This window comes from Mus caroli, chromosome 11 (genome assembly GCF_900094665.2).
Source record: "Mus caroli chromosome 11, CAROLI_EIJ_v1.1, whole genome shotgun sequence".
NCBI lineage: Eukaryota > Metazoa > Chordata > Mammalia > Rodentia > Muridae > Mus > Mus caroli.
Window position 1 is genome coordinate 37769617 of NC_034580.1, and position 22941 is coordinate 37792557.

Consider the following 22941-nt stretch of genomic DNA (forward strand, 5'->3'; position numbering starts at 1 on the left):
CATATTGTCCTACAGATATTTTGAGTCCATTCACTTTTTTTTTTAAAGACATTGACTTCAACTAAATGATTGAATTCTTTTATATTGTCCTCAAACTCTAGTGTTTGGCCAGCTCTAATATTCATTTACTGTTGATGTCTTCCAATGAGATTTTTATTTGACTTACTAATGTTTTTTCTATTTCTTATATAATTCCCATTTGAATTTTATTCAGTATTTTAAGATCTTAATGAATCCTATTTTCAATCCTGAATTGATTTTCTTAATTTATGCAGCTGATTGGGTTTTCTTGGAATTGACTGCAGAAATTATTTGCCTCTTCTTTCAATTCATTCATGAATTTATTTGTGTCATCTTTGGGATTTTTGGACAAAGTTTTATTTTGAATTCTTTGTCTAGAATTTTGTCTAAGTCACTGTCATTGGCAGCCATCTCTATGTAATTGTAAATTTTTTGAGGATATATTTTAGTTTGGTTCTTCTTGCCACTGGTATGTTGGGATTTGTCAAGATGGAGTGAGTTGCAACTTTTTGTCACAGTGCAGTTGACCGAGTGAAAGATGCTCAATATCTCCTGTGCTACATAAACATAAGTCTTGACTGCACTCAGCATTGCCTAATATTCAGTTCTGGAGGAACTTGTTATTGACCATGGGTGCACTAGATAAAGATGATTTTGGTTTTGGTGAGGATAGGATCATGATGATCCCTGACTTCATAAACTAGAGTCAGTGCAGTGTGTCAAGGAGTTGTTCCAGGACAGCAGTTTCACATGTCTACTAATCTTCAGAACCTAGTTTCATAAAGCATTGTGGGAGAATGATAGATGCCAGGGATCCTGTGACCTCTAAATTAACAAGCTATCGTGTTTGAAGAATGTTGTGCATGTGCGACAGATACAGATGGATCATATCTGACTTCTTGTGTTGCTCAGGGCAGAGAAGGTCACTCAGGGCAGGGAATAGGGTAGGAGTAGTAACTCTTTCTCCAATGGCTTTATGAGTTTCTCCCTTGTCTAGCTTCAGTGAGTTCTTTGAGTGTGAAAGTATGCCCAAGAGGCAGGAGACTATAGCTCTCTGATGTGCTTAGGCTTGATGCTAATAGAACAATGGAAGAATGCATGAGAGGCAATATGGAGGGAAGGACTACTTACCTGTTAGGGCCACAGATAGGGTGGAGATGTGTACCTCAGAGGCTGATGGTTCAGAAATCCCTTTATGTACCCATGACCAGTGCTGTTAGGGAGGTGAATACACATAGCAGATGCAGCAGTTCTTGGGACTCCTTACTCTGATGGATGTGCTGGATGACCACAGGGTTGGCCAAAGTGTGCCCAGAACAGGCAGGAAGCGATCCTTACTCCTGCCAGTCTCAAGATAAGGTGTTCAGGGTTTGGACACATCTCAACATCACTCTTGCTCCAGGCCTGTTCTCCTCAGTGGCACTTGTCCCTTTTGCACCTAGAGGAGAGGATCTCAACCTGTGGGTCACAACATTTGTGTGTCAAACAACCCACTCTCAGATGTCATATATAAAACATCCTGCATACCAGGAATTTGCTTGTACATCGTGGTGCGCACTAGGCTCCGCACCACGATGTACAACGTCCACAAGCAGCACTATTATTCATAACAGTAGCAAAATTACAGTTATGAAGTAGCAATGAAAATAATTTCATGGTTGGGAGTCACTAGAACATGAGAAACTGTATTAAATAGTTGCAGCATTAGGGAGGTTGAGAACCACTAACCTAGAGGCAAATGGTTGGGGGTGTATAACATCTCTGAGCTGGATGCTGACAGACAGGGCAACCTGTACTCCTGAGAGTAGAAAATCATTCTTCCTTCTTCACTTTCAACAACGGCTCTTGACACAATAAACAATTTTTTTGAACACCCGTGACGTTCATAAAACTAGCACTTCTGTGCAAAGCAGGCTCATTAATTTTGATTGTTCTCTCAATTGCAATATTAATCAGCTGATGCAATTAATAGAAAGATTTTAAAATACATTTTTACATAGTCCTTGCAAATTTTAGGAAAAATAGAACAGTTTCTGCTGAAAAATAGCACATAGAGTATTGTGTCTGATACTCTATTCTTACCTTTAGGAATCATTTTGGAAATAATAAAATAAATTTACTTAAAATGACCACTGTAAATAGTGAATAAAAATGCTTAGCCCGTCCTCCTACTCATCAATACCAATCCTGTTATTTTCCATTGTACATAGTCTGGTAAGAACTTTATTTGGAATTAATGTGAGGACAATACTTAGAATATTATTGTAAGTATCTAGGGCTCATAAAAATCTTTATCATGTAATATGACAGACTATTTTATTTATTTATTTATTTACTTACTTATTTATTTATTTAATACTACTTAAGTCCTGCTATTTTGTCCATATTATATGAAGAAAAAATGAAGTAACCTATAGAAATTTAAATAGCTAGTTGTCTTAATGCAGAAATATTATTCTTTATTCTTCCATATCATCTTTTGCATACTGCTTTTGTGGTGAAAACAATACTTGGGAAAACTTGGAAAGAACCTAGAGAGAATGTGAGAGAAGAAAACCTAAATGAAGATTGCTTTTATTAAATTGGTAGAGACTTCTCTTTTGCATGTTGAAATAAAGCTGAAATATCCGACATGAGTCTTCTATGGAAGTTCACCTTGAGATCCTAATCCCAGGGTTTATAGGAGTTATAGGATGATCTAGAATGATAATGATGATGAAGATTTACTTAAAATGACCACTGTAAATAGTGAATAAAAATGCTTAGCCCGTCCTCCTACTCATCAATTACCAATCCTGTTATTTTCCATTATACATAGTCTGGTAAGAACTTTATTTGGAATTAATGTGAGGACAATACTTAGAATTAATATCACTCTTGCTCCAGGCCTGTTCTCCTCGGTGGCACTTGTCCCTTTTGCACCTAGAGCAGAGGATCTCAACCTGTGGGTCACAACATTTGTGTGTCAAACAACCCACTCTCAGATGTCATATATAAAACATCCTGCATACCAGGAATTTGCATTATGATTCTTGACAATAACAAGCTTAGAGTTATGAAGTAGCAACAAAATAATTTCATGGTTGGGAGTCACTAGAACATGAGAAACTGTATTAAATAGTTGCAGCATGGTGGTGGTGGTTGGTTGGTGGTGTGTGTAGTCCTTGGATATAGACAGAGTCCATGAAAAAGTGTCAGTAATGATAGAGTCTCAGTGTGAAAAAATGAAAACTGAAAGGAAATCATTCGAACTCAGGAAGAAATCTGAGAGCCAGACAGTTTTATAAATCAAAACAATGACCAGTAAACTTTGCAAATCAAAGACTTTGAGCTGAATGTCTGTAGCACAAAACAAGAGCATACATAGACCACAATATCCTACCCTTCTTGGCAGAAAAAGAGAGACCAAAACCCACGATATTTGAGTAAACTGCCATAAAGTAGTATTCAATGAAAATTTCAGGTATTTAAATCATTGCAATGTTGACATCAGTAGTATGATGAGATACCAGTGGAGGAGTAGGGGAAGGTCTGAAGGAGCTGAAGGGGTTTGCAACCCAATAGGAAGAATAACAAAATCAAGCAACCAGACCCCCCCCCCCCAGAGCTCCTAGGGAATAAACCACCTACTAAAGAGCACACCTGAAGGGACCCATGGCTCCAGCTGCATATGTAGCAGGGGATGGCCTTATCTGATATCAATGGGAGGGAAGGCCTTTTTTCCTGTGGAAGCTCAGTACCCTAGTGTAAGGGAATGCTAGAGCAGTGAGGCAGGAGAGGGTGGGTGGGTGGGGAAGCACACTCATACAAGCAGGGAGGAGGGGAAGGGAAGGGGGGCTTTGCAGAAGGGAAAACGGAAAGGGGAATAACATTTGAAATGGAAATAAATAAAATAAGCAATAAAAGTAAAATAATAAAATAAAAAGATTGTTACATAAGTATAATTTTCTCAAAATAGCATATTTAGTACATTTCAAAGGCTAATGAATAATTAATTGGAATCCAGTCAGCATTCTAGTCTGAAAATTGAAAATTGATGACCAACTCAATCATTGATTGAAATGTTTGCTAAATGCTTGTTCTAGCTCCCCAATGCCTGTCATCCTATAATTTTGCTTATGTATGCCATCTATACTTCTAAGAAATATCTCATTTGCTTGCAGCAATGTTCAAGATATCTGAGCTCTACCAAGGACATCAGTTGTCTTTGAAAAATAAACTCTTCTGATGAATTAATTATAAAGCAGAAGCAAAAGCATTGCATTCTGATTTAGAAAGGAGTCAACCCATGTTATCAACAGGCAACATCTCTTTGTAACACATTAACATTTTCTCGAAATCTTACCATCAGCATTGAAATTAATGCCAATTCATTCCCATTACCTATAAGATTGCTGTCATATTAAAAAAGTCTTTAGCAATGAAAGAAAGAAAACATTTTTAAATTATGAAATTTTATTTTTCTTTTTGAATATTTAGCAAATATATTTAAGAAAATTAAATGACCACTTACCCTGTATTTTCACCCATTTTCATTTTAGAATAGTACATACATAGTTTTCTATAAAAATAGATTAACGTTAAACATCTGACACGGGGATCTGTTTCTTAACAATTCACAATAATAAGCGTGGTTTATGTGAATAGCGTACTTCTGAAACTCATTTTATCTCCACTATAGGAGATGTTTAAGATGTATTCCTTACACGAGATAAGATATGGTTTGTGGGTTTGACTGAAAGGCGAAATATGAGGTTGTTTATATAAAATATAGAATGCTCTCTGAAATCTGTTTGGTACTTTAATGAGAAACTTGAAAGGCTACTTGAGATACAATTTAGAATCGTAGCTCTGTTGGTTTGTGCAGACTCACTTTGTAAAAAAATCACTCAGAATATTTACTGAAGCCTGTTGTGGTGGTTGTGGTTTTGTTTTATCGACAATTTTACATAAAGAATGGCCTTCTTGCTTTGAGTAGTAGGATCCTCATCTAAAGATAACTCCTATATTCACCCACTCTCTACTTGTGTGTATATAGCCATAGGAGTCGGCTTGACAATGCTTATCTATACACCTGCAATAGGTACTATTAAATCAGAAACTTGTCACTCCTAATTAAGGTTCACTCTCTTAAAGAAAGTTCTAGCAGGCACCAGAAGCAATAATTCTACATTCTCCCCTGCTTTGTAGGCTCTGTCATTGGGAATATGGCAAAAAATGATGTTAGCCTGTAATGAGTATAGGCATGTGGGGATTTATTAATTCCATCTTCTCTCTCCAATGTAGCACAAGATAGTTATCACACATAGAAATATGGTCTATTAAACATTAATATATCAATTTTAGCTTAGATACCCTAATTGGTTTAATTAATTTTCACACAGATATTGAGTAATTGTATTTTGTCAGGCTGAAAAAAGGAGATTTTATTAAGAATATCAGTCTTCTTGGCCAGAGACAGAGAACTGATCATACAGTCCTAGGCCTCAACGCATGAAAATAGTTCTTAGAGGGTTTTATTCTTAAAATTGTTGCTGTTTAAAGAATCTCTATTTTAATTTGTCTCTTAATTTATTCTTAATTTGCCTCTGATTCATGGGAAACATTAAATCCATAGGACATTTTAGATGCAGCCTTTAAAGAGTCATGTTTATTTTTTAAAAGTAACTCTCTTCTTGATCGTTTTCATATAAGATAAAATTATTTAGATTAAAGGAAAATGTATTTAGAAGTAATTTATAGCACATGTAAGTACACTTTCTGTGGTGTTTTAAATGAAAAGGGACCCCATAGGCTCATATATTTAAATACTTGGCTCTCAAATGGTAGAACTGTTTGGGCAGAATTAAGAGGTATATATGGCCTTGTTGGAGGAAGTGTGTCACTGGGCATGTGTTTTAAGGTTTCAAAAGCTCACGTCAAACCAAGTGTCTCTTCTCAGGTATGGCTGCTTGCTGCCGTGCTCCATGCCATGGCGACAATGGACTGACCCTCTAAAAACTTTAAGCAAGCCCCCAGTTAAACACTTTAATTTAAACGTCTTTGGATGTGATGTGTTCTCTTAGCAATAGTGCCCTAACTAAGACAGCTTCTTTTTAAAGACAGATATAAAAAGAGAAAAAATTTGCTGCTGTTATGGAGACAGTTGTTAGGAAAGCGCAATATATCCCCCAAATACCGAACTTGCAATTCAAGGATTATTCTCTGTTCTGTTGCTGTTGTAGTTGCTTCCATAGTCTCCTTGGATGATTTAGACTTGCATTGTTTCATTAACATTACCAAATAATTCAGATCCAAATCAAGGATAGTACTCAAAATCACAGGACTCTGAAGATGGAGAAGCAGAGATGGCATATGGACACAAATTGTTGTAACATTTTGCTGTCTTTTTAAACAGGAAAAAAAAAAAGATGAAAGGAAAAGGCTAGCTACCTCACTTTTCTCTAAATCTTTCTTTTTTTTTTAAATATTTTTTATTACGTATTTTCCTCAATTACATTTCCAATGCTATCCCAAAAGTCCCCCACACCCTCCACCCCACTTCCCTATCCACCCATTCCCATTTTTTGGCCCTGGCGTTCCCCTGTACTGGGGCATATAAAGTTTGCGTGTCCAATGGGCCTTTCTGGCTTATCATATCTTAGTGGTTAGTAAGTCTCCTTTATTCCCACCCACATATGTCCCTAGAGACCATTATGTCCACTGACTTCAGTGGAAAGCAAGCTGTATATGAATGTTTACAGTGTCAGACTTTGTCTCTGATACAAAGCAGAGGTGTGAAGGTGAGGCTTGCAGGAAAGAGGAATGACCAGAGTCTGGGGAATTCTAGGCAGCTCATGCTAAATGGCAAGCTCACACTCATTTGAAGCAGCATATCTCCCAGTGGACACTAAATATTGTTGCTACTATACTAGAATGTCCCTATTCTTTTTAAATTTAATTTTATTTTATACGTATTCATGTCATATCCCCCTCCAAGTCACCCCTCCCAGAATCATTCTCTCATAGCCCCACACCTTCTCTGAGCAGGTGGACCTCCCATGGGTCCCCTGGGACATACCTCAAATCTTTATGAGGCTAGGTGCTTCCTCTCCTACTGAGACTATACAAGGCAGCCTAGCTAGAAGAACATATCCCACATATGGGCAACAACTTTTGGCATAGCACCTGCTCCAGTTGTTCAGAATTCACATAAAGAGCAAACTGCACATCTGTTACATATGTGCAGGGAGGCCTAGGTCCAGCCTGTGTATATTCTTTGGTTGATGGTTCAGACTCTGAGAGCCCCAAGGGTCCTAGTTAGTTAACTCTATTGGTCTCTCTGTGGAGTTCCTATAACCTTGGGGGGGGGGGAAATCTCAATCCTTCCTCCTATTCTTTATAAGAGTCCCCAAGCTCCATCCATTGTTTGGTTGTGGGTGTCTGTATCTGTCTGTGTCTGCTGTTGGGTGGAACCTGTCTACAAGCATAACAGCATATCATTAATAGTGTTAACGATTAGTGTTTGACCATGGGATTGGTCACAAGTTGGGCTGGTTATTGGTTGGCCATTTCCTCAATTTCTGATCCATCCCCCATGTCTGCATTTCTTGTAGACAAGATAAGTGGGTGTTTTTTTTCTTTATTTGATTGAAAGATTTGTGGGTGGGTTGGCATCTCTATCGCTCCACTGAAGTTTCTGCCTGGCTACAGGATGTGATCTCTTCAGGTTACATATCCCCAATGTAGTGAGATACAGCTAAGATCACCCCCATCAACTCTTGGACACACCCCTCATACCAAGTCTCTGTCTCATCCTAGAGATGTCCCAACTTCCTCACTCCCATCAGTTATATATTTCCATTCATATTTATGACCATCTGTCCTGTCCTTCCCCATACCTGATACTGAATCCCCATACCTCTGTCCATCGCACTTCCTTCTCAGTTCCTTCCCTCTATCTGCCTTTTATGACTATTCTATTCCCCCTTGTAAGAGAGATTCAAGCTTCCTCACTTGGGCCTTCCTTCTTGTTTAGCTTCTTTGTGCCTTTAGAGTAACACGTGGTACCTTAATTTTCTGGATAATATCTACTTCTAAGAGAGTAAATAGCATGCATATCCTTTTGGGACTGGGTTACCACTCTCAGGATGATATTCTCAAATTCCATTCATATCCTTGCAAAATTCATAATTCCTTTGATTTTAATTGCTGAATAGCATTTTATTGTGTAGATGTACCACATTTTCTTTATGCATTCTTCAGTGGAGAAACTTCTAGGTTGTTTCCAGTTTCTAGATATTATGAATAAAGCTGCTATGAACACAATTGAGCAACTGTCTTTGTGAGATGTTGGAGCATCTTTTGGGTATATTCCCAGGAGTGGTAGAGCCAGGTCTTGAGGTAGAACTATTCCTAGTTTACTGAGAAACTGCAAATTGATGTCCAAAGTGGTTGTACAAGTTTGCACTCCCAGGAAAAATGAAGAAGATTTCCCTTTGCTCCACATCATTGCCAGCATGTGCTATCTTTTGAGTTTTTGAACTTAGCTATTCTGATGGATATACAATGGAACCTCAGAGATAGTTTGATTTGCATTCCATGATTATTAAGGACTTTGAACATTTCTTTAAGTGGTTCTCAGCCATTCATGATTGAGAATTTGAGAATTCTCTGTTTAGTTCTGTCCTTCATTTTTAATTGGGTTATTTGGGTTATTACTGTCTACTTGAGTTCTTTGTAAATTTTAGATACTAGTCCTCTGTCAGATATAGGGTTGTTGAAGATTTTTTCTTAATATGTCCTGTTAACAATGCTTTTTGAGGTCCCTCTTAAAGATTGTTGGTCTTAGAGTCTGAGCCATTAGTGTTCTGTTCAGAAAATTGTCTCCTGTACCAATCTGTTCAATGGTATTTCCACTTTCTTTTCTATGGAATTTAGTATATCAGGTCTTATGTTGAGGGCCTTAATCCACTTGGACTTGAGTTTTGTGGGGGGTAATAAGTATGGATCTATTGCCATTCTTGTACATGTAGACATAGAGTTAGTCCAGCACCATTACATGAAGATACTTTCATTTTTACATTGTATGGTGTTGGTTTCTTCATCAAAAATAAGTGACCATAGGTGTGTGGATTTATTTGGGGGGGTCTTTGATTCAATTCCAGTGATCAAAGTATCTGCTTCTATACCATGCAGTTTTCACCACTAATGTTCTGTAGTATGGCTTAAGATCAAGGGTAGTGATTCCTCCTGAAGTTAATTTTATTATTCAGAATTGTTTTGACTTTCCTGGGGTTTGTTTGTTTGTTTGTTTGTTTTTCCATATGAAGTTGAGAATTGCTCTTTCAAGGTCTATAAAAAACTGTGTTATAATTTTGACAGTGATTTCATTGAATCTGTAGATTGCTTTTAGTAAGATGGCAATTTTCACTGTTTTAATCCTACCTATCCACGAGCATGGGTTTGAGATTCTCACCAGTAACTTTAGTATCAACATTTATAATGAATGGGGAGGTAGTGAGTTCAGAGTCTATCATAGCCTCTAATGTATGCCTCTAATATATGGGTAACTAGGCAGATTCCTTCATGGACCAGACTATTGGGCAAGATCCAAAAGAACACTGGAATAAGTATTAATTTTATGGACTGAGTAGTGATGTTGGTTTCAGCCTTATTTCTTCTTAGAAGAAGGAGGAACATTAAAAATGATCTAATTTTTGTAAATTATCTCTAGAAAATTATTTAAAAATTTTAAGAAAATATTTTACACAGTTGTTTTGCTAAAACTGATAAGGAAGAGGTTTAGCCATTCTGTCCTTCTTAATTTTGGAGGCCACAAATAAAGCAAGCCTTCTCTTTAGAAACTAAACCAGTGTAAAAGGTTAATGACTCAAATCTCATTCCCCATAACATGAAATGCTCAAGCTGTTTTACTTTGCAGAGGGAGCTCATTATGTGTATTCTTATGGACAGAATAAAAAGGCAGTGCAATGCTAAATGGCTATAAATCTTTAGAGGGAGATACTAATCCCAAGTTGGATTGTTCCCACTAGCTGTAATGGTGGAAATAATTAGGACTTTATATTGTAGGAGCTGTAATAGGCTGACAGCTAAGGGAGACCAAACAAGACAAAGAACAAAGATTCTACAGATGTCAAAGCACTAGGAGGTGTCTGGCTATTAACAAAGATCCATTGGAACAGCCATATTGTAATGTTCAGAGCATGGGTTTGGACTCTAATTGCCTTGTTTCAAGGCCACTCAGAGCCACAGACCTGTTGTGCTCCATCTTCTGAGCTTCAGTTTTCTTATCGGTAAAATGGTATTTAATCATTCTTACTTTGAACTATTATTGAGGCAGTTAAATAGAACAAATATATGTAAAGCATTTAGCAAATTGTCTGTTAGGTAGTAAGTTAATTTTAAAGATAATTGTTACTATTAGCATTTCTGCAAATATCATGCTTTGAATTATTATGTTGTAGTACATGCTGATAAGGTGTGAATAAAATATGGCAAGAAGGAAATACACGATTAAATACTTAGTCTATACCCACCACATGCCATTATTGGGCACTCACAAAGACAAATTAACCCTACAGTATGAATCACTTACAAAATATTGGATATTAATAGGGGAATAAAATAAATAACAAAGATAAAGACGGGTATAGTAAGAAGTAGACTTTATGTTCAGACATAGGTCATTGAAAGTCACATAACAGATAGCAGAGAGGTGGAAAGCACCAAATCACTTCATTTTCAGAGAGTAGAGCATCTAAACAAATTCAGTAAATTGTACAAAGCAGCACTATATTTGTCAAAACTAGAAATACTTCAATCGCAGTTTGACTCTAAAGCCTAATCCATCATACTTTAACTGGATTTAGGAGAGAGAAATAACTTGTTTTGTGGACTGGGACATGAAAGAAAACAGGCAATGGTGTACTGGGGATTTTCATGAATGGAAGTTAATGTACCTATTGAGTTTGATAGGCTAAACTGAAGGAATGTCTATGGAGTGCTCAAAATGGAAGGTGGAAAAAAATAAAAACAAGTTTACTTTTGATAAAACTTTAAGCAAATCCTAGAACATTCCATTCCTATATTTATCCATTTATCCAGTTGAAGTTCTGGTAAGCTTTTGGTGGGTGTTGCTGGCATAGGAATTACCATAGGCCAAAGACAGTGCCTTTTTCCAGGTACTTCTTGTACTAAGGAAAATCTTAGGACCATTTGCAGTAAGAGTGTTGAGTAATGAATATGAGTCTTTCAAGTTATGATGAATTCAATGGAGACAAAAGACCAGAGGGATCTCATGATGAAAGTCTAGGGAGGAGAGGTGGGATTCTGCCTTAGAGGATGACAACTGATTTAGAGAGGTTATTCCTGAGAAAAAGAAAGAGCTCTCTGGATGAGTTCTGGTTAGAAACAACAGATTCCTATAGTCCTGGGGGCAGAAAAGCTACCTGTGCCTCAGGGAAATGCAAAGTAAAGCTACGTTGTCCAGATTTTTCTAGTCACTCTCTTTCATGCCATTGTGTTTAATGCTCCTAAAATATTTTATCATTTGAATACATTATTCATTGGATAATTCCTACCAGAAAAGCATCTCTAGGAGAGCATAGATTTCTGTTTTACACCCCATTTTAACACCCCAGCATCAAGCACTGTGTCCCACAGCCCCCAACTACAAATGTTAAAGTATACAAATAAAGTGATTTATGTGCCATTTCAAAGGAATAGAATTTCTTAAGCTCTCACCTCTCTTATTCTCATCTCTAGCTCTCCTCCCCCTCTCTTCCTCCTTCTATCCACATAGCCATAGCCAGCCTCTCTCCTTCTACCCTCTCTCTTTTTCTCTGCCTTTCTACAATAAAGCTCTAGATCCATAAAAAATAAATAAAAGGAATAGGAAAGAAAATACAAAAGTGGTGGGCCTTGGTACATACTATGCAAAACAATGCTGAGATGATTTATAACCCAATTATCAAAGATTATCATGCTACAATGAAGTGAGAGATAATTTTATTGTCCTTCCTGTTTACACTGTTGAGCATGTCTCCACTGAATAAGAGACTACATTAGTAGTGACAGAATTCTTCATTCAATATGTACTCCAGCATATTACAGCGATATTTTAAAACAAAAACAAGATCTATTGTTACTATTGTTCAGCTTCCTAAATTTCAATTTACATATGAATATAAATTGCCTGTATATTAATTTACATTGACAGGCTGGTATTTTATGTCACATAATATTTTCTGTCAATAAAATACTTTAAACACTAGACAAACATATCAAAGTGGAAAGCTGTACAGGTAGAAATTAGGTACCCAATACCAGCCTCCACCATAAAGTAAGCCAATGAGAGAATACTTTCTAATCCAATCTTAAAAGAAAAAAATGCTTCAAAAAATCATTAGGGCTGAGTTTAAGAGTGGTGGGCCTTGGTACATACTATGCATAACAATTAAGTACTGTGTGACTAAATTTTATGACTGTTAAGCCATGATGTCATATAGTTTTTTGAGCACAGAGTATGTCTTTGCCATCTAGATTATCCTGCTATACTCCAGTATGTATGTGTGTGTGTGTGTGTGTGTGTGTGTGTGTGTGTGTGTTTGTTTGTAAAATTACTCAGATGTCCTCTTCTCAGCTTCTGTCCATACAATAAGAGTAATGCCGGTAGATGTAGTAATGCTGGGTTAAAGGTCCTGTGTCTGCTCTACCACAAGGCTTGGGAAGTTGACCACTCTTACCCAAATGCTGTCACAGGGTGGGTGTTGGGCTGTAGAAAAGCCACAGAACACAGGGTGAGGAAGTGCAGTCTTAGGATCAGGACAGTCAGAGCTTGCTCAGGGGTCCCCAGTTCTGCATGGAGGCCAGGGCCAGAAGGCTCTCAGGCTCACAGGCACTGAGGTGCTTCTAGGAGTGGCGTGGAAGAGCTGAGAATGGAGTGGGAGTGGAGGCCCACGGGCTGGATAGATCCCATGGCTGAGGAGGAAAGAAAGGGGGAACTCCAGCTTGTCCTGCGTGGGTTGGGGGTGGTCTTGGCTCTGCAGGTAGTGGGAATCGTTGTCTTGGTAGTTAAGCTGGGAGCACAGAGAGGCCTTCTATGGGAGACTAGACAGTGGCTCTGTAGGCAAAGGCCTCTCCATAGCTCCACAGGGTGGATCCTGATGAAAAGAGATAGTCCATGCTTTTCAGGCATTTATCATCATGGTAGAGAGTGGATAAGTAAAACCATACCCTACTTCTCAGGGTGGACCTGAGGTTAAATACCTTTTGCAGGAAGGAGTGTTTGGGAAGGAAAGCTTATTGGCCAAACCTCAAGGCCTTTAGGTAACTCGTTAAAATGGAGATCTGTCTTGAGCCTATATGACCACAGGTCATGTCTGCTACCTGTGGAGTGGCTTGGGTCCTTGCCCTTACATGACTGAAAGCCACAAATCCATGGGAAGCTGTGGCTAGTGACACGGGCCTGGTTTCTAGGAACCAGGTAAAGTGCCTACCATCCCTTCAGGGTCACACAGGGCTTTCAAGACTTAACTAGGGACAAGACTACCTTTCATGATCCCACAGGTTTTGGGGGGGGGGGGTTCATGAAGAGAACCTCCATGTGAGGAAAAGTAAGATTTTTTTTCCATATAATAGTTTTCCAAGTCTTAAGTTTCTGCATTCAATTGTCAGGGCTTGTAGCTTCCTCACCCTCCTCCACCATCCCCTCCATACACTCTGGGCAATTACATACACCAATATAAAAGAGGTTCAACTTAGTTCTTTTCTTTGACTGAGAGTTGTAAGGACATATTGAATGCTTCTATGCCTCACTAATACCATTAACGAAGGATTGATTTTCAGATCCTTCTAACGATCCAGAATACCTAAGCACTGAATCTTTATGCATGGTAAAGAGATGAGATGAAGCCCAGGGTTGGCCCCCTTTGAAAAATAAGTAGATTTACCTTGGAACAGAAAGTGGATCCACTATGCGGTACCTAGGACAGTCAGCATTGAGTGAGAGCAAAACCAAGGGAAAACATCAAAACAGACATGAGGGCCTACTAAACTCTAGCCAGAAGGAAAACAGATTTTACTGTAAGAGGCTATGTTCCAAATAATATGAATTGAAGGGCATTCATATCCAAGTTCTGAATGAAGTTTGGGTCCTTCAGTTGGTTTTAGTTTGCCTGTTTATTGAGAGAGTCACAAACATCTCAGGCAAGGAAGATGTTAGTTCTCTCATGTGCCTTTCTTTCTGGCATTTGTGCTGTGTTTGTTAGATGCCCAGGCTTCTGGGCTTCCTCCCAGAATAAATGAGCTGTTTGGCTCAATTTCATCCTTTGTAATGTTTGAAAATTCTGAAAAAGCAGTGTGCCATCATTGAGTGACAACCTTGTTTAATTACAGAAATCTACTTCATCCTTGCAGCATTTCATGTTCTGTAGGCATGGATAGAACGAAGTATAAAACATTCATAGACAAATTCACAACCTATCATTTCTGTACTTGCTGACTGCGAATACTTGATGGAGGGATCTGCTGCCATACCACAGGGGATGTCAGTAGTAGATGGTGTGGTATGTAGGAGAATGTTGGGGGGGGGGGTTGACTAATGCAACCTTTAGTACAATCCAGGTCCTTAAAGTGAACATTAAAGGGTCATGACATCTTCAGTTTCATGTGATTCTGATTCCTCATTTGTTTTTCTCACTGCTGAAAATCAACAGGGGTTGGGGGAGCTAGACTCTGACTTTTCTGGACAGAGCCATGTGCACAAACAGATGGTGAAGAGTGTCATGAGGCTTGAGGGAAACACCAAGAACATAAAAGATGAGTGAAATGAACAGGGAATACAAAAGCACAAGACAGCAGAATGAGTGTCAGATGTTGGGCATTCTTTACCTTTTGACCCAGGTCATGAGCACGAAGTAGCTATTGTCCATGGGACCTATGCTGCTTCAGGACCATTATGCCATGTGTACAATACAAGCATATTGGCCAGTAAAAGGAATACACATTTTTCTCCATCTTTCTGTGCCACTGAGTAGAGCTTCCTGCTGCTGTTAGCTTCAAGTCTGTAGGGCAGATAACAACGTAGGATTATAATGAGGTCGCTGGCCAGCAGAAGAGTGGTTTTATGTAAAATCAACTAAAGATTCTCACTGTAAATATGCTTTGCAAACTTATCCAAACATGGACTTTGCTCATGGTATTTTACGTGTTTTTTTTCATTCAATTATTTTCTTTTTCAGTCATTCATTTAGTTCATAATTAATGAGTATCTTTTATGTGCTACACACTGGATGAATTGCTTTGTACACTTTTACTTCTAATTTCATGCTTATGGAAAAGGAACACAGAACATTTATGTAATGCTCCTAGAGTCATTTGTAGAACTGAATATGGACCTATGTCTGTTTGATACATAGCATTATAGCAACTACTTCACATTTCCTCCTTGACTCTTATCCTTCTGTAATTTTTTTTACTTACTATACGGGAAAAATATTAATTTTTAATGGAAAAATAATATTTTTTATATTTGAAGATTCATTGTTTGAATAAATATCTTGTAGCTATAGATTCATGTTACAGAAGCAAATATTTATGACTTTAAATTTAAGGCATAATTTGTATATAAGAAATGTCATTCATCATTGGTCCAATAGAGAAGATTGCCATATCATGGTTTCTGTACCTCCAGAGCATATGGTATAATAAGATTCGTAACTTAATTTTTGCTATCACTATAAAATGTCTATTTAAGAATATGAGGCACTGAGCATCTGAAAAATTATTTGCTTATTTTTAATCTTCTATTGTGTTAGTGTACCACAGTTTCATTGTCTATTTTTCAGTTGATGGACATACAGGATGTTTTCATTTGCTAGCTAGTGTGAGGAGAACAGAAATGAATATGTAATAACAGGTATCTCTGTTGTAAGATAAATCATCTTTTAGATATATGCCCAAGACTTTCATAGTTGGATCATCTGAAAAATATTATTTTGAGATTTTTTGACGGAAATCTATACAGATTTTCACATTGGTTGTACCAGTTTGCACTCCTATTAGCAGTGAATAAATGTTCCCATTTCTCCACACTCAGGCCAGAATCTGCTATAACTTTTACCTCTTGTCTTGGACATTCTGACTCATGTAAATGAATTCTCAAAAATAGTTTTTAATTTGCATCTCTCTGATGAATAATGGTGTTGATGTTTTTAAAAATAATTAGTAATTTATGTTTCATTTATATATGAAGCATATTACTTATTATTATTGATTTATAATAAATATAAAAATATATCATTAATAATATATTAATAATATTAGTAACAAAAGAAACAACCATCAGTCATCAAGGGATATGGGGAAATATTAAGTGTTAAACAGAGGACCATGGGAAGGTTTAGAGAGTGAATATGGAAGAGATAATTATATTTTAATTAAAAAATATGTTAAACACACTAAGATAAATTTTCCTTTTTTACCTTGCTTTCTTTTCTCTCCCCATCTTCCATCCCTTCTCCTGCCATTTCTTCTCTTCCGTCATCCTTTCTCCTTACTCCCTTGTCTTTTCTCTCTTTATCGCCCTTCTTCCTTCCTCTTCATGACAGTGCTATGTTGTTTACTAGTTGCCAGAATATATGTGAACATCACAGGAGCCAGAAAAGGAAAGACCTTAGAACTAGAACTGCTAGAAGAAAGCACTCACTAATGATTACACCTTCCGAGTGTCTGTCATGAGTATTAGACAGGAATTCCTCCAGATTCGTATATGCATTGCTTTTCACAGAAGCCTTTGATTATTTTTGCTACTGTATAATTTTCTTCCTCCAGTTAATATTATATGACAAGTAAGCTTCCGTTTACCCTTTTCTGCAGTACCATTTTTAAGAGTGCGTGGTCTGCATTATTTTTGTGTAGTGATATATATATTTTGTCAACCTTTTTTCTTGGGATACTTATGTGGGTTTTGGCATTTTACTGTTTTAATGCAGTCATTAGTATCTTAGGTGGTGATTTTCCATTTGTATCTGTAATGTCTGAATTTAATAGGTTTTCTAAAGTATGTGCATTTTTATAGGGCACTGATCTAAGGTCTGAAACACTTGACACAGACTCTAACACTGTACTACATTCCCTCAGCTCCATTGCTTTTAAGAAGAGAGAAGCCTATCTTAGACTAACTACAAGGCATTAATGAATATGATCATTCAAGAGTGCTTGACGTGGGCTTGGGAGTTAGCAGTAGAGTGTTGCCCTAAGACACACACAGCTGATATTTCAGTTTGTACAACAAACTAAGCCTGCGCAGGGTTGTGAGGGTATACTTAAAGCCTCTCGCTATCTATTCATCTCTGTAACATGTCACCGTATTCATGAGTAAACTGACTTCTGACCTCAGTGGCCTGCTGAGTAATCCAGAGAAGTCACTTGCAGAGAGCTCTGTATGGCTCTGAATTTATTGACCTGATCACCTGGTATCGGAGTTTCCTTTCCTATCACTGTGATGATGCACTCTGATATAAGCAACTTAAGGAAGAAAAGATTTATTTGGCTCATAAACTTGTGTTACAGGCCACCAGTGTGGGGAAGGAGAGTCAGCAGAAAATGAAGTTGCAGGTCATGGCACATCCATAGTCAAGAGCAGAGAGCAACGAAGTAATGCACACTCATGCATGGTAGTGCTCGGCTCACTTTTTTCATTCTTACACAGCTGAGAATCCACTTCCACCCACAGAATACACACACCATCTCACTTCTCCACATCTATGTCCGTAGGCTAACCTAATCCAAATATCCCCTCACTAGGATTCATTTGCAGATGATTCTAGACTGTGTCAAGCTGACCTTTAAAACTAACAGTGCTGGAGAGTTTGCTCAGCAATTAAGAGCTTATTACTCTTGCAGATATCCGGGTTGATTCCTAACACTCACATGGTAACTCACAACAAGTGTGTTAACTCCAGTCTCAGGGGATCCTCAGCCTCTTTTGACCTCTTAGGACACCATTCATGTCCAAGGAGCACATACATATATTCAGGCAAAACACTCATACACATAACATAAATGCAAAAAATATCTGAAACAGTGAATCACCATAACAGGTTTCTAGTTCTCCCTGTTGAGCCTCTTTTCATTTCATCTGGATGATATCTCAGATATCTCATCTGTCTTTGCATATCATTTCCTTAGATAAAGAAATATACAGAAGTATATCTGCTGTGTAGTTAACATGATGCTTGTGTGCGTGTGAGCGTGGAAGCATGTGTGTGTATGTGTGTGTGTGTGTGTGTGTGTGTGTGTTGGGGGCAATATTGGGGATAGGTCCACATAAGAAAAGACATAGAAATATTCAAGTGAAATAGAGCTTTCAAAAAATAGAGAAAAGAGACTCACGTTGAAGGAGCAGTGTGCATACCAAACAACAACAACAAAAATAATAAAATAGATAAATAAATAAATAAATAAATAAATAACGAAAGAGGGAAATTACTTTCCTTTGGCTGAACTACAGACTGTGAGAATGAGCTGTGAGAAGTTTGATCTGGACAATACTTAGGTATTTAAAATTAATCTCTGAAGCAAGGGAAACTTAGGAACGTTAATCAGAGAAATACATGATCAAATTTGCATTTACCATTTCTTTTATGGCTTAGAATACATTTATAGCCTTCGAGTTCTTAGAGCGTAAATACAAATAGCATTTATCATTGCCTTGACATTTTCTGAAGTGTTGGTTTCAAACTGTTAGGTGATGAATGAAAATATTTCTAGTGTTTGATGGAATAATATTTTTTTCAGTTCATTAGCTGAATTTAGCTCTGAGGGGTATCCAATTGTTCTTGTTGCCTTAATCCATAAGGCATTTTCTTAATATTTTGAAAATATTATGGATATTTGGAAATTTACAAATATTTAGATATGTATATATATATATATATATATATATATATATATCACCATATATACTGTTAATGCAGAGTAGGGGGTAAAGAGAGAGATGACTAACACTATGGACATTTGAAAAGTCATATGGAAACCATTTGTTTAATCAGTTGTACATACACAGACATACAGACACACACACATAAATACGCAGACACACAGTGTTTCTGTGTGTGTGACAGAAAAAGCGAGAGAGAGAGAGAGAGAGAGAGAGAGAGAGAGAGAGAGAGAGAGAGAGAGAGAGAGAGAGATCCAAAAGAGCTTAGTCAAAATTATCCTACACTGAGGTAATGATTTTCCTAGAAGTTATAGCTTGTCAAACTAAAAGCTCAGGTGTGTGAGATACCCACCCTCAAGATACTGTTCACAGATATCTCTGTTAGTTTCCATTGCCCACCAGATTTTGATGCATCACCTTGATATTATATTTATATTATGATTATATTATACTCTTATTTCCTACATTTTTAGTTGTGAGCCTAGCCTTTAACAGCTGGGCCATCTCTCCAGCCTCTCTTGTTTCTTAATGCATGGGTTTGTTCTAGTTTTCTATTATTTTGACACAATTTCTCAGGCAGTCCACTTAAAAGAAAGAAAGGTTTGATTTTCATTTTTGCCAGTGTGTAAGTTATCCCAGGGAATCCATCTCTGTAATGACTGAGGCCTAGATTCTAGAAATTTCAGATTTCCGGAAGACATTTTTATGTTCTGTAATTATAAAATCTTCCAATAATTCATAGACCTATTTATTTGACTAAAATGTAATAATGTAATATAAATCATATTAGTCTTTTCCTAACTTTCTTGTATGTGCCTGTGAACAATTGCAATTATCATGGCAATATATTCTAGTTTTGATTTCTTTTAACTTTTATAATATTTTCTGGAATTTTATAACGGTTATTTCAATGCACGGTGGCCACTTTCACCTCCCACCTGTCTGCCACCGTTGTCCACACTCCCCAAGGCTTACAAATGCCTCTCTCATGGTCATTTCTTTTCATTTTATTTTATGCTTGCAGGAGTTACCAGTTTCATCTGACTTAGTGGGGGTTTAGAGCTATCTGGTGAAGTCTGGTGAGCTCAGCAGGAGGTACACAAATACAGAGAGTGAATCTCCTTCTCCAAGGATTTACCAATAACCAGTATCTCAGGACAACTGCAGGGCCTCATGAAACAACCCTCCTTCCTTATCTAAAGTAGAGAGGGATGTTTTTCTGTCATTCCACTGCAAGTAAGCATAGTGAGTTGATGAATTCAGTGTTGCATTAGGTCTAGAGAATTGCATTGCTCAGATCTTTTCCCTGTTTTCCAGCTCTTAGGCATTCTGAAAACCTTCTTCCTCAATGGAACACTGGCCCTTAGGAAGAGTAGTGTAACTTAGCTGTTTCAAAATTATGACTTATTCTCTGCATCTCGGGTGGCCATAAGTCTCTGAATTCATTGCTACATGCTTTATAAACTGTTATTATTGTTGTTATTTATTTCTTTATATTTTATTTACTCCACTGTTTATTTAACACCATAGTAAAGTACAATAAAAACCTTGAGGAGATTAATCAGTATAATTAAGGTTATATTGAAAATTCATAGATGTGGTGATGTTTGCTTCACATTGCCCCGCACAGTCCAGCATAAGTGCTTTACCTATAAAGGGAATTAGATTGATCTTTGGTCACATTTAACTGACTTCCAGTTAGGTTTAACCACTTAGACTTTCAGGGGCTCAAGTATAAAATTTCAGACTATATTAAGTGCTACTTAGCATCAACCCTCAGAACTGATCCAATATATGTAAGTTATTTCCTTTTGTAATTGATTCTTGGTAATTTTACACATAAAGACATTATTGCCTAAGACTTGGTGGGGCCTATGTGTCATACATATCCTGCTTAGGGTTAAGTACTACAATGACACATATTCCCTGAAATGTGGTCAGTTGTGAGCCTCTGTATTAACCACTAGCCACTGCATAAATGAGATTGTGTGATGAGCATGAAAGCTGCACCAATCTGTGTGTCTTAGTTAGGGTTTTACTGCTGTGAACAGACACCATGACCAAGACAAATCTCATAAAGAATATTTATTTGGTGCTGGTTTACAGGTTCAGAGTTTCAGTCCATTATCAAAGTAGGAGAGTGGCAGCATCTAGGTAGGTATGTTACAGGACGAGCTGAGAATTCTACATCTTCATCTGAAGGCTGCTAGTGGAAGATTGACTCCCAGGCAGCTAGGATAATAATAGTAATAATTAGAAGGAAGATTGATGCTAGGTCCCCTTTGCAAAATGATAGTAATATAGTTTATGATTTTCACAGCAGAGATTCTTCAGGCATGAATATCTTTCCTCCTTTTGGGTAGGTCTTAGAGCCTGTTGAAAAGCTGTGGTTATCCCCATAAAAGTGTGCTTCCGTTTTAAGGTTTCTATTGCTTATTTATTTCTAGGAAGTAAAATGTAAATACCAGGAGCATTGAGCTCTGCATGCTATGTAGAAAGTTTCTAAATGTGGTGGTCTTTATTACCATATATCATGCTATTTTCTTCTCTCAGTATCTTCTACTGCAAGGTGTTTCTCTCAGGGATGATAAGCATTAGATAATTATTTGTCTATCTATCTTTCTTTCTTTTGAGTAGAGGCAAACTGAACTCCTTTAGGCGGAAGCTGGAGAAAGGCAAGGAGGCTACAGAGAAAACAAACATAAAACCAGTTGTGCAACAGTGATGCAATGCATCATAGCCATTTACAGATAATTAATTCAGATCCAATGACTCATTAGCAGTATCATAGTGTTCTACCACAAATTTCTTAACTAATCAGAGACTCTAGCAGAGACATGAAATATTGCATCTAGTTCTTTGAGAATGCCCCTAAATTATTGTGCATCACAAATGTGTTTCCTTTGCTCTTGTGGTCATTAAGCAGGTGTTGAAATCGATATTTAGAAACTATATTAAAGCTTTAGATATGCAGCTATGTTGACAAACCTCAGTAGACCCTGCCCATTTTCTTCAGTTGAAATTCAGCTAAAATCAAATTAGCAAACATGCTGCCACTTCAAATAATTTACACATTTCCTTCAGTCTTCAGTTGCTATAAATTAACAGGTAGAGAGTCTGTCTACATGAACCAGAAAATATAGATCATCCTTGCACAGGAGTTGCTCCCCATCCCAGCATCTTGACAAATGAGCCTATTCTGTACACATCATCTCCAGGAAAAGAAGCCTGCTTATCCACCCTGGAGAGCCATCTCATCATTTACAGCTCTACTGTCGGCAGAGTCATCTTTCTCTTTAACCTAAATCTTCAGTGCCCTTCATGGTAAAATTTATGGGTAAACCTTTCTGTTTGGTCCACAGTGGATCATGTGAATAGCTCATCATTGCTCCACTGAGCCCTCCCCATGAATGGAGGTGGGTAGTATCCATCCATCTTCCTTGTCTCCAGGTAGAACCACAGAGCTTCTCTTGCCACATGGATCCATGGTTTTGCAGGTAGTACTATCCAGTCACATTTCACACAATCGTGAAATCATCTCTCTTTTCTTCTATTTTGAGAGAAGGAAAAGAGTCAGAATTACAGCAAACACAGAGGCAGAAGGAAGAGGGAGAAAAGATCAATCAGGGCCATTGTTCGTTAGCAGTGTTAGACTTCCTTTTCTCTCAAGCCTCTTCTCATCTCACAATGGGGTGAAATAAACTTGACTCATGACTTTTCTCTACTGATATCATGTTTTTAGTTCTCACTTCTTGGGATAAAATCTGGGAAATTTTCCATTGTGTCTTTTTTGTGATGTTTTAAAACATTTAGTGGGGGGGGGGACTTTATATTATAATTTCAGAACATAAATGTTCTGAAGCATACCTTTTGTTTTTACTTGGGGGATAATTTTCTGAGATTATAATATAATTACATCACTTTTGCTCTCTTTCAAACTATGGCCTTTTTTTCATTAATTGTTACACACCCACCCA

The 22941-nt window shown here is 37.5% G+C and overlaps 1 protein-coding gene across 2 annotated transcripts in view; it reads left to right on the plus strand.

Annotated features, from left to right (window-relative positions):
- Gabrb2 (gamma-aminobutyric acid type A receptor beta2 subunit) overlaps positions 1 to 22941 on the plus strand; it is a 207480-nt gene that overhangs the window by 71815 nt on the left and 112724 nt on the right. The window lies entirely within an intron of this gene.